Source organism: Lepus europaeus, chromosome 6 (assembly GCF_033115175.1).
Source record: "Lepus europaeus isolate LE1 chromosome 6, mLepTim1.pri, whole genome shotgun sequence".
Taxonomy (NCBI): domain Eukaryota; kingdom Metazoa; phylum Chordata; class Mammalia; order Lagomorpha; family Leporidae; genus Lepus; species Lepus europaeus.
Window position 1 is genome coordinate 66,107,127 of NC_084832.1, and position 12,895 is coordinate 66,120,021.

Consider the following 12,895-nt stretch of genomic DNA (forward strand, 5'->3'; position numbering starts at 1 on the left):
TTCCTTTGCTGTTGGTTCACCCTCCAATGGCTGCCATGGCTGGTGCTGTGCCGATACGAAGCCAGGAGCCAGGTGCTTCTTCCTGGTCTCCCATGCGGGTGCAGGGCCCAAGCACTTGGGCCATCCTCTACTGCACTCCCTGCCACAGCAGAGAGCTGGCCTGGAAGAGGGGCAACCGGGACAGAATCTGGCGCCCCGACCAGGACTAGAACCCTATGTGCCAGCGCCGCAAGGTGGAGGATTAGCCTATTGAGCCACAGTGCTGGCTTGAACATCATAATTCTTCCCACTGTATCTACCTGCACACCTACTCTTCTACTTCTCTTCCTCCTCCCTCTCTTATTCAAATTTTTTATTAAGATCTATTTTCAATTAACTTTATATACATATGATTAACTATTAAGTAAAGCGTACAACAAATAGTTGAAAAAACTGTTCCTCATGTATTATCTATTAATATAACTATGTATTCATTTATATCTCACATTTCATTGATAACTCCACCGAAGGATGCTGCTGCATGTGAAGGAGAGCTATAGAATTTAAAGATACGTATAATCAGACACTTAACTTTTTTGGCTGAAATTAAATATTTGAGATATTTTAAGATTGACTGATTGACATTTAGTTCACATCTAAATAACTTACTTGAAAGGTTGTTATCTGTTATCCATACAAATCAAGCTTTCTATGTTTTAATGAATATGTTCCTTCTGTGAAAAACTTTAATGACTTAGGATCTAAGCTTAAAGATTGGTGTTGTGGCATTGCTGGTTAAATCTCAGCCTCTGACATCAGTATTCTAAATGGGTATTGGTTCAAGACCCTGCTGCTCCACTTTTGATCCAGCTTCCTGATAATGTACCTAGGAAAGCAGTGGCAATGGCCCAAGTACTTGGGCACTGCATCTACAAGGGAGACCTGAGAGAAGATCCAGGCCCCTAGCTTCAGCCTGGTGCAGCCCTGGCTTTCTAGCCATTTGAGGAGTGAACCAGCAAATGGAAGATCTTTCCCTCTCTCGCTCCCTCCTGCTCTCTCTGTAACACTGCCTTTCAAATATATGAAAAATCTGAAAAAAAAAAAAAAGATTTAAACTTAGTCATTTACTGTTGAACCTACACACAATATCAAAACACTTTCTGGTTTATTTTATTGCTAACTAAATTGCAGTTTCTAGGTACAAATACCTTTTACTCCATCTAATTTTCTTTTTTTTTTTAACTTTTATTTAATGAATATAAATTTCCAGTGTACAGCTTATGGATTACAATGGCTTCCCCCTCCCATAACTTCCCTCCCACCCGCAACCCTCCCCTCTCCCGCTCCCTCTCCCCTTCCATTTGCATCAAGATTCATTTTCAATTCTCTTTATATACAGAAGATCAATTTAGTATAAAGATTTCAACAGTTTGCATCCACATAGAAACACAAAGTGAAACATACTGTTTGAGTACTAGTTCTAGCATTAAATCAAAATGTACAGCACATTAAGGACAGAGATCCCACATGAGGAGCAAGTGCACAGTGGCTCCTGTTGTTGACCCAACAAATTGACACTCTAGTTTATGGCGCCAGTAACCATCCTAGGCTGTCATCATGAGTTGCCAAGGCTATGGAAGCCTTCCAAGTTTGCCGACTCTGATCATATTTAGACAAGGTCATAAAAGACAGAGTGAGGATAGTAACCAATGATCCTAAGAGTGGCATTTACCAGGTTTGAACAATTATACAGCATTAATTTTCACCCATCTCTGTCCACCCTTCTATATCTTCTCTATTCCCATTGCAGGAACTGTATGCCTGAGGCAGAGGCTCTATCCAATGTGATGGAAGGTTTGGGTTTGAGGCAACAGCTTCACATAATGGCAGAATTCCCGAGGGTGAGGAACACAGACTGGGTCTCTTAGCTCCATTCTTCTGTGTTGAGTGCTCCCATTATCCCTGCCTTTTGCTATCTTGCTTCAGTGGGATTCTTTCCTCCCATGGCCTGGTAGAGACTCTAATAGAGTCTCATGCACAGGAAACCTAAGTTGTCAAAGCATTTGCTGCCTGCTAATTAAGGATGGCAAACACCAAGAGAAAGAAGCATTCTATGTGCTGTTTCCTTTTATCAAAAATAATCTCAAAAACATGGTAATATACCTACAGATGCTATAGTGAGTACTGTGTTTTAAGGTCTAGAAATAAGGCCATACATCTACAGCCGGAAGATTTTTGACAACATGAGCAGACCAGACATTGATGAAAGGATAGTCTCTCAAAAGATGGTGCTGAGAAAACTGAATATGCACATGCAGAAGACTGAACCTAGATTCCACCCTCAATCTTTCTCAATTTACAAAAATTAATTCAAAATTGATTGAAAATTTAAGTATAGACCTAAAACTATGAAACTATCAAAAGACAACAGGAGAAAGCTTTCTTGATATTTTGGACATGATGGAAAGCACAAGCAAGGAAAGCAAAAATAGACAAATGGGATTATATTGAACTTAAAAAGCTTCTGCATAGCAAAGAAATCAATTAACAGAGTGAACAGATAATCTACAGAATAGTGGAAATATTTACGAACTCTACATCTGATAATGTTAATAATGTCCAGAGTATATAAGAACTCAAACACCTCAAGAGCAAAAATGCCTAGCATTTAAGCCACTGGTTAGGATACTGTCATGCCATATCACAATGCCTGATTTCAAGTTACAGCTCTGTTCTAAATACAGCTTTCTGATGCATACCCTAGGAGGCAGAAGGTGATGGGTTAAGTAATTGAGTCCCTGCTGTTCATGTGGGAAGACCAGATGAAGTTCCTGTCTCCCAGCTTCATGCTGGCTCAACCATGGTCATAAAAGGTATTTGGGGAGTGGATCAGCAAATGCGGGTTCTCTCTGACTGTTTGTGTTTCACTGTCTGACCTTCCTTTAAAAAAATAAAGCAAATAATATCATTTAAAAATATACAGAAGACCTGAATAAACATTTCACAAAAGATGACATGAATGACAAACTGGTATTTTGAAAAGCATTTAGCATTACTAATCATTGGGAAAATTCACATCAAGAAAACACTGAAATACCATATCACCCTGGCTGGAATGTTTATTATTCAAAAGGCAAAAGTTAACAGGTGCTGGCAAGGATGTGGAGAAAAGTGATCCCATAAACGCTCTATGTGGGAATGTAAATCAATATAGCCATTATGAAAAGCATTTTGTAGGTTTCTGAAAACATTAAAAATAGAACTACCATAGGATCAGCAATCCCATGACTGCTTTTATACTGAAGGAAATTGAAATCATTATGTTGAGATTTTCACATTCTTATGTTTATTGCAGGACAAGAGCCAAGATACAGAATCAAACTAAATATCTTCAATAGTGAATAAAGGAAATTTGGTGTATATGTACACAAAGGGCTGCTATTCAACAATTAAAAAGATAAATCTTGTCATTGTGACAACATTCATGGAACTGGAAAATATATTAAATGAAAAAGCCAGGCCAGAAGGACAAATAAAGAATAACCTCACTAATACATAGAACCTAAAGAAGCCTAGTTCATAGAGGTAAAGTATAGAGTAATGGCTAGCAGTTGGGAATGGGGAAGAGGATTTCAGCAAGTTAAAAGTTAAAATCAGAGGGTGTGGTATTATGGCTGCTGCTTGTGACACCCACATGCCATATTGGAGCACGGTTGAGTCCAAACTGCTTGACTTCTAGTCCAGCTTCCTGCTAATATGCCTAGGAAAGCAATGGAAGATGGCCAAAATGTTTGGGCTCCTGCCACCTATGTAGGAGAGAAGGGGTTCCTGGTTTTTTACTTCAACCTGGCCCAGACCAGGCTTTTGTGGACATTTGGGGAGTGAGCATGGATGGAAGATTTTCTTTCTCTCTCAAGCTCTTTAAAATGAATAAATAAATCATTTTTAAAGTTACAATTATCAAGAATAAGGTTTATTTTATTTTATTTTATTATTTATTTATTTTTTTGACAGGCAGAGTGGACAGAGAGAGAGAGAGAGAGAGAAAGGTCTTCCTTTGCCGTTGGTTCACCCTCCAATGGCTGCTGCGGCCAGCGTGCTGCGGCTCGTGCACCACACTGATCCAAAGGCAGGATCCAGGTGCTTTTCCTGGTCTCCCATGCGGTGCAGGGCCCAAGCACTTGGGCCATCCTCCACTGCACTCCCGGGACACAGCAGAGAGCTGGCCTGGAAGAGGGGCAACCGGGACAGAATCCGTCGCCCCAACCGGGACTAGAACCCGGTGTGCCGGCGCCGCAAGGCGGAGGATTAGCCAGTTGAGCCGCGGCGCCGGCCAAGAATAAGTTTTAATATTCTATTGCAAGTAGGGTTATTACTGTTATTGGTAATATACCATATATTTCAAGATAATTAGAAAACTTTAAATGTTTCAACACAAAGAAATAACGCTTATGGTAATGAATGTTATTTACTCTGATGTGCTCACTATATGTAATACATGTATTGCAATATCACATTGTACTCCATGAATCCATACTCCAGGCCTGAGTCAAAATCATAATGAGTTTCAGAATGGGTTTGGAGCACCAGTCCCATATGGTGGCAGACTTTCCTACAGAATCTGCTGTTACTAAGAATGACAAATATACAGACTGGAAGAATCATCCCACTCACAACTGTCCTCTCATCCAGTTTAAACTAAAAATAAAATAGAAAATTCACTACATTTTTGAAAGTGAGAACATTTAAATGATACAAAAGGTTTCATCAGTTGTCAGGATACTCCCAAGAGTAGACTTATACATTTCAACCTTGTTTTCTTTTTCATAGTCTTATTTGTGTGTGTGTGTGTGTGTGTTAAAAGAAATACCTTTGTGTATGAACATACATAGGGTACTCCTGATAGTTTTTGAGAAAATGGAATTAAAATTAGCTGCAAATTTTGGGAATGCATTCACAGTTTGTTAATAGTATTCATATTCCAAGAACTTTTTAAAGATATCTCTGTGCATGAATTTCAACATAAGCTTTTATTTGAATTCCATTTTCATGAGTTCTTGGAAGTTCTGCCCTATACCTAGTTATGCATATATATGGGTTTGGTGTATATATATACACACACAAATACATCTATAACTTTAAAATTTATAACTCACATGGTACTGGGTGCTTGCTCATAATTTTCATATGTCCATTCCTCTATATTTGGTCTAAAGAATTAAAAAGTAAATAGTGAGATACCATGGGGTAAGATATCTTACCTTTTTGTGTCAACTAATTACATTCATTCTAAAAACTGATGTGATATATAGATATAGATATCACTGTTTTTCAATCTGGCTTTTTAAAAAATTAGAAAGGAAGCTCTTTGTGGTGGAAATGAATATATTAGGCTTGTGAAAGTTGTAATATATGCAGATATAAATACCTGTTATCTTAACACCAGCTTGTAAGAGTCTTTTGAAGGGACCTTTATTACAAACTCAAACTACATTTTATAGATCCACATACCATTTACTATGTCTAGAGTCCTCATTCTTATGTCCCTCTTTATTTTCACCTCTCATGGTTGTCTTCCTTGCCTATGAAACACTTCACTTGAAAGCAATGATGACATTGTTGCTGAGTTGACAGAAGCAGCAAATACATAACTTAAAAAAATAACCATGAGGGAGAAACCAGAAGAATTCTCATGACCACTTATAATTAAAATATTTGGTGGAAGCACCTGGCTCCTGGCTTCAGATGGGTGCAGCACGCCAGCCGTAACAGCCATTTGTGGGGTGAACCAACAGAAGAAAGACCTTTCTCTGTCTCTCTCTCTCTCTCACTCTCTAACTCTGCCTGTCAAAAAAAGTTAAGTAAAGGAGAATATTTTGCTAAGAGAGTACTGAGTTTCAGGACTTGTATAGAGCTTCCAACCAACATATTCCATCAAGGAAGATAGCAACAGCTGACCTGTCAGCAGCATTGCAGGGAGGGAGTCTGCTCAGCTGAGAAGGTTGTGTTTTGCAAAACTGATGCTTAATTGTAGATGTTATCCTAATTTGTGACATGGAACTAACTCACACATCAGTCTTTGATCAAACAAAAGTACAGATTCTATAAAAACACAATCTGGCTTTTGAATTTGTTAAGTCACGTGCTTTGCCACAGGAAATGGAGGCTCTTACAAGGGTTGGATCAGAATTAAAACCCCAAACCCACCCTCTGTTAACCAAGCAGGGATGGTCTGCATTACTTTACTCAACAAGAAGGAAGCAACTGTAATGAGGAGAGATTGCCTTGCCTTACTAACAATTAGCTAGTACCATCATGTAAAGAAAATGAAGCCATGTTGCATCCATGTGTTCCCGTCTGCAGAAACCTCACAGGACAGTACAAATTCCTGGCACTTTTACATTGATTAAAGCAGCAAATTCTTCCTTGCCTTTAATGGCTATGGTTGTGGCGTGACCCTTGACTAACAGGCTGTGAAAATCCAGTTTGCTGTAGCAGAGCTTTCTAACAGACATTTAAAAAAAATCGAATAACCATGTGAAATAATTCTGGCTTAAAAATAGAACATAAATTACAGAGTAGAAGGTGAAGGACAAAAAAGCTTTTTACCTTTAATTTTCCTGGAGAATTACATAAATATTTTTGTATAATAGTTTTGCCCTGATTACTGAAGTGGCACTTAAAACTAGAGTGAATATTTTGATTTGAAAAGGTGCTCAAGCTCTGATATTTTTGGTTTTCATAGCTGTGAAGTATTTATCATTTGCATGACTAATAGTACATAAGCTTTTCAATCAAGTGTAGAAGAGTTTTCAACTAACTGGAGATTTTTTTTTTTTTTTTTGACAGAGTGGACAGTGAGAGACAGAGAGAAAGGTCTTCCTTTTTTGCCGTTTGTTTACTCTCCAATGGCCGCTGCAGTGTGCCGCGGCCGGTGCATCGCGCTGATCCGAAGCCAGGAGCCAGGTGCTTCTTCCGGTCTCCCATGTGGGTGCAGGGCCCAAGCACTTGGGCCATCCTCCACTGCCTTCCTGGGCCATAGCAGAGAGCTGGCCTGGAAGAGGGGCAACCGGGACAGAATTTGGCGCCCCAACCGGGACTAGAACCCAGTGTGCCGGTGCCGCAGGTGGAGGATTAGCCATTTGAGCCACAGCACCGGCCCTAACTGGAGTTTTTAAAGCTGACAAAAGATTTTCTTGAGCTGGCCTGCTGGAGATAAATTTAGCCTTCAGAACTGCTATATCACTGATCCCGAGATCTACGTACCACCCCAAATTTTCTTGGTTTCACAGTCTTGTGCAAGTAACCTGTTGTCTTATGTGTGTAGCTGAGAGAAGAGTGTATGCTGTGTGTGCATGTGTTTATGGTTCCTAAGAATTTGGCACAAGTTGGAAATAACTGCCTACACTGAGAATCTATACTGCAGAATATGCTGTATCAAAGACTTTTTCTTTTAAATTAGTTGAGTGTCTTTTATACATTATTGAAATTATTGGTTGCTCCTCCCCGAAGTGCTTAATAACTGGCATTAAGGTTAGAGGATAGGAGAAAAGCTGGATAGGACTTTTCATAGATAAGGAAACTGAAGAAATTAAAGCCAGACCATGGCTATCAAGAATGTTTCCATTGTGAATATTTCCATGCTTTGATATAATTTTTTTTTTTAACTTTTATTTAATGAATATAAATTTCCAGTGTACAGCTTATGGATTACAATGGCTTCCCCTTCCCATAATTTCCCTCCCACCCGCAACCCTCCCCTCTCCCGCTCCCTCTCCCCTTCCATTCACATTAAGATTCATTTTCAATTCTCTTTATATACAGAAGATCAATTTAGTATACATTAAGTAAAGATTTCAACAGTTTGCACCCACATAGAAACACAAAGTGAAACATACTGTTTGAGTACTAGTTATAGCATTAAATCAAAATGTACAGTACATTAAGGACAGAGATCCCACATCAGGAGCAAGCGCACAGTGGCTCCTGTTGTTGACCCAACAAATTGACACTCTAGTTTATGGCACCAGTAACCACCCTAGGCTGTCATCATGAGTTGCCAAGGCTATGGAAGCCTTCCAAGTTCCCCGACTCTGATCATATTTAGACAAGGTCATAAAAGACAGGGTGAGGATAGTAACCAATGATCCTAAGAGTGGCATTTACCAGGTCTGAACAATTATACAGCATTAAGTGGGGAAGAGGACCATCAGTACACACAGGTTGGGAGTAGAGCCATTGGTGGTAGAGTAGAGGTTATGATTACGAAGGAATGAGGCCCAAGTGCACTAGACAGGGTCTAGAACAAAGGACAGAGTCATTATTAGAGGAGCTAAGAAAGGTGCTGTCTAAGCTACAATTAAGTTTTCTGATTGAGAGGCAAATAGAACCTGATAGAAGGGGCTTGATAATAATCTGGTGGGCTTTAGGCCTTGTAAGTTAAGAGGCCCAGACCTATCTATCTCTTCACATGGGGTATATCCTAAGGGAGGTGTGAACCTCCTAGGGGAAGGCACTCTGTTGACTTTCATTACTTGGCTGGCCTGGGAGGAGAGCTGGCCAGGTAAAGGCAGGGGGCATCTCTAACAAGAAATTTACAGTTCTGCCTGCAATGTTGCTGACCCTACTTGACCATCCCCTCAGCTGCAGTGGTCACTTTGGAAGTTGGGCTGAGTGAAGGGCTTTTCAGCTTGGAGCCAATAAGATCTGTGGCTCTGACCTGGGCATCCTTCGACTCCAGGGCAGGTCCATTTCCAGTGACCCAACTCTTGGCAGAGCTGCCAGGGCTCTTCACAAGCTGACTTCTGCTGAAGCCCAGACTTACCACATTGAAAGCCACTGCAGTGGACTGGCCTGTTTGGTCTCCTTGAGGGCAGATCACCATACAGATCAGCCATTAATAGGCCTGCCACCCATTGCTTCTGATGCCTAGCTTTCTTTTCCTCCTGGTTTGTGTTAAAGCAGACCAGATAATTTTTATAATCCTCTTTTATGAAGCTCCTTGTGTAAAAGACAGAAAGTTTTGACCAACTTTATTGAAAATATATTTGACTATATAAAAGTTGATTTGACTCAAATGCAGGGAAATCAAAGATTCAAGAAGTATAGTTTACTGAAATAGGAAATATTCATTAGTGAACTGGTGGGGTTTTGAAGCTTCTAACTTCCCAGAATGTTCTGGTTTCTGAGAATTCTATAATTAATAGAAATTTATGACAACTAAGATTGCATTTTGGAAGCAACTATGAAAATTTTGCAGTTTTAGTTTTGAATTGCTATGCAGATGTTATAAATAGGTTAAAAATGTGAAAGACTTGGCAAAATGTAAGCTGGAAAAGATTATCTTACATTTTTGGTTTTAGTTAAAAATGTTTCTTTCAGATACTAAGGTGGGCTTTTACTGGATAGATGTTAGTAATAACTGATTTGGCTACCTGATCAATGTTTCCATATAGCCCTACACATTTTGTGACAAGATATCAAAGATTTCCAAAACCTGGAGATGGGTCCGCCTGTGCTCTTATTATTGGTATTCATTTGGTATGAACAAAACTCAGTTTGAGAGAATTTGTCTGTTGAGATGTTAATACAAAGCTTAACAATGGGAAGACTGTATTTGTTGGCACAAGAAATACTGGTGTCAATAGAGGAAAATTGGTGACCTTGGGTCACTATTCTATGCCCTGATCAGACTAGCAGCTAGATAGGTGAGTTTGAATTTATTTCTTTTTCATTTTTTTTGACAGGCAGAGTTAGATAGTGAGAGAGAGAGACAGAGAGAAAGGTCTTCCTTCCATTGGTTCACTGTGCAAATGGCCGCTATGGCCGGCGTGCTGCACTGATCCAAAGCCAGGAGCTGGGTGCTTCCTCCTGGTCTCCCATGCAGGTGCAGGGCCCAAGCACTTGGGCCATCCTCCACTGCTTTCCCGGGCCACAGCAGAGAGCTGGACTGGAAGAGGGCAACCGGGACAGAATCCGGCATCCCAACCGGGGCTAGAACCTGGGGTACCGGCGCCGCAGGAAGAGGATTAGCCTAGTGAGTCGTGGCGCCGGCCTGAATTTCTAACATGCCTTAAAAATATTACGGTTTGATCCAAAGACCCAGTTTTTATTTAGATATCGTGATAAGGTTTTCTTTTGGTTTTAATTTTTATACAAGAGCAGCATTTTTTTAAAGTTGTTTTACTATAATATTGCAAATTTTGTTTTTTTCAGCTGTGATGCCAGTGGTAACTCTGCCTTTCATTTTGTTGAACTTACAAGAAAACCAGCCAGCATCTGATCAAAAGTATTACGTAAAATCTTTTCTTAAACTATCAGAGGGTGCTTCTATCATTTTTCTTCCTTGGTTTGTAGAGTTAGGACTGAAGTTTCACCTCTGATCACTATAGTTGCCATCACTTTTCTGTATTTAAAGCTACTGATATTTGCTTTCCTATATGAGGAAATGTTACCTAAGGATGTCTGGCATTTTCTTTCAGGGTTTTCCAGTTGGAGTGTTCTCAGTGTTCCTATGAAGATAATTGTTTTGTGTGTTGATGTTGAGTTTTTGTTTGTCTTTTTTTTCAGTTTTTTTTTCTCAGTAGTTTTGTGTTAGCAATGATTAAGCTTAATTGTCTCCATAGCCAATGAAATGTTAAAGACTATGGGGGGAGTTTTTTTTTTTTTTTTTAACATGTCATTGTGCATCTGTTAAATCTTGATCAGGGTTTCAAGAATGACTGCAGTGGGTTTTGGAAACAGACTTAACATTATTAATTTGGGGTTTCCCAGAGATAGAGTTCACAGTTAATTGTTGAGCTCTAATACAACTGACCATTTAAAATTGAACAGCTTATTTTTTTAAACAGTGTCAGCTGTTAAATCTTGACATTTCAATTGAAACATGAATTGTAGTTATAACTCAATACAAATTCAACAGTTGTATTTGGAGTTAAACTATTTTAATAAATAAATTCATTTAATGAAACTCTGAAAAAAGATTTACTTGAAAAACAGAGGGACAAAGAGTGGGAGAGAGAGAGCAAGAGCAAGACAGAGAGAAACATAGCTGTCCTTTATGGGCTTCGACAAGGGCTGCACCAGGGCAATGTCAGGAGGCAGAAACTCCATATCAATTTCCCATGTGGGTGACAGGGTCTAATGTTGAGTCATCATCCACATCCTTCCACATGCATTAACAGGAAGTTAGATTGGACAGCCAACAGCCAAGACTGGGACGAGAACTGCAATCTGTGATGCCAAAGTTGCAAGTAGTATCAATCAACTGTGCTACCATGTGTGCCACTCTGTGCACCTTTTGATGGTTACTTATGCATAAACCCATACACATACACACACAACATATACACACAGAGATGTATATAATCTGATATAAATGAAACCCTAAAAGACAAAGGACTAAAGTAATATTTAGTTCTCTCTGGATATACTACTCTTTTAATAGTCCTAAGATAGTCATTATTGTCACATGAAGCCTCATTTTTAATTTTCAATAGTACCTACCACATTCAGTGATATGCACATGTGTTTTTGTATATCAATCAGTTCACAGGTAGTAGCTTAATTTTGAGGATAGTGTATACTTACCTGTGTATACATATACACATATTGAAATTGTTTTTCACTCACCTGTCATTGATGGATTCCACAAAAGTAATGGTTGGTGACTCATTTGGCTGTGAGCTAAGAGATATAAAGATACAAAGTCAGAAATCACACAAGATTTTATCTTATCATTTTTGCTCAAGTAACTACAGTTATTCTGGACATGAACTGGTTGATCTCCAGATGGTCATGTTATAGTGGTGTGTATTTATTAGAAATGAAACTTTATGGGGGCCAGTGTAGTGGCATAGGTTAAGCTGCCACCTAGGACACTGGCATCTCAGTTGGTGCTTGGTCACTACTTGGCTGCTCCACTTCCAATCAAGCTCCTTGACAAATGTGCCTGGGAAAGCAGCAGATGGTCTAAGTGCTTGAACATTTGAACCCACATGGGAGACCTGAAAGGAGGCTCTGGCTTCCTGGTTTTTGCCCAGTCTCACACCAGCTAATGGGGACATCTAGCGAGGGAAACTGCAGAACACAAATCTGTTTTGGCCCCCTCATTGTACTTCTGCCTTTCAAATACAGAAATAAGATTAAAAAAAAAAAAGAAATCATCAATTCCACTAAGAGGTAGCTACATCCTGTGAAAATCACAAGGCTTCTGGATTATGTAAACCTCTTAATTATTACCTAAATTCCACTAAAGGAGTGGCAAAGACTGTCTGTTGCCAAGCTCCATTCAAGAATTTTGCCAAATCACAATCTTTACCTTTCTCTGGTATATTTGCTTTTCTAAGTGTCTATATTTATATCTTTACAATTTTGCAAGTGATAGTGACAAATCTACTGATTGGAAGAGGTGTGCTTTTTATGACCAGTGTATCTTATGTATAATTTGATCTCAGGAAAATAGAAAATTCTCCACAGATCCTACAGTGAAAAGATGTAGAAAGTATCAAGACACCCTGTATTCCTAAGGATATTTTCAAGAGTAAATTGTACTAATCCCAAACTTATTCCTTCTTTCATTGTACTATGTTTCAGCAGGTGTTGACAGAAATATCTATGTGTGATTCTATGCATAAACATTTACTTGAGAATATGTATATCTTTTAAAATTTATTGGAACTTTGGGGGACATCGCTGTGGTGTAGTGGGTAAACCCCAGTCTGCAGTGCCAGGCCTCCCACATGGGCGCTGGTTGCGGCCTAGCTGCTCCACTTCTGATCCAGCTTTCTGCTGGTGCACCTAAGAGGGCAGCAGAGGACTCCTGCACCCACATGGGAAACCTAGAGGAAGCTCCTGGCTCTATAGTTCATACTGGCCCAGTTCCAGCCATTGCAGCCATTTGGGAAGTGGACCAGCA

At 39.5% G+C, this 12,895-nt stretch overlaps 1 protein-coding gene across 3 annotated transcripts in view; it reads left to right on the forward strand.

The window, feature by feature from the left end:
- The first annotated feature begins 1,861 nt into the window (after positions 1 to 1,861).
- Positions 1,862 to 12,895, forward strand: part of LOC133761679 (uncharacterized) — a 31,507-nt gene continuing 20,473 nt past the window's right edge. The window contains exon 1 of one of the 3 annotated variants that reach the window (XM_062194266.1): positions 1,862 to 1,880. The gene's annotated coding sequence lies outside the window, so the exon portion shown is untranslated. Of the gene's footprint in view, positions 1,881 to 2,834; positions 2,853 to 6,846; positions 6,946 to 12,895 lie in introns of those variants that run through there. The other 2 variants (XM_062194267.1, XM_062194265.1) reach the window with 2 other exon arrangements.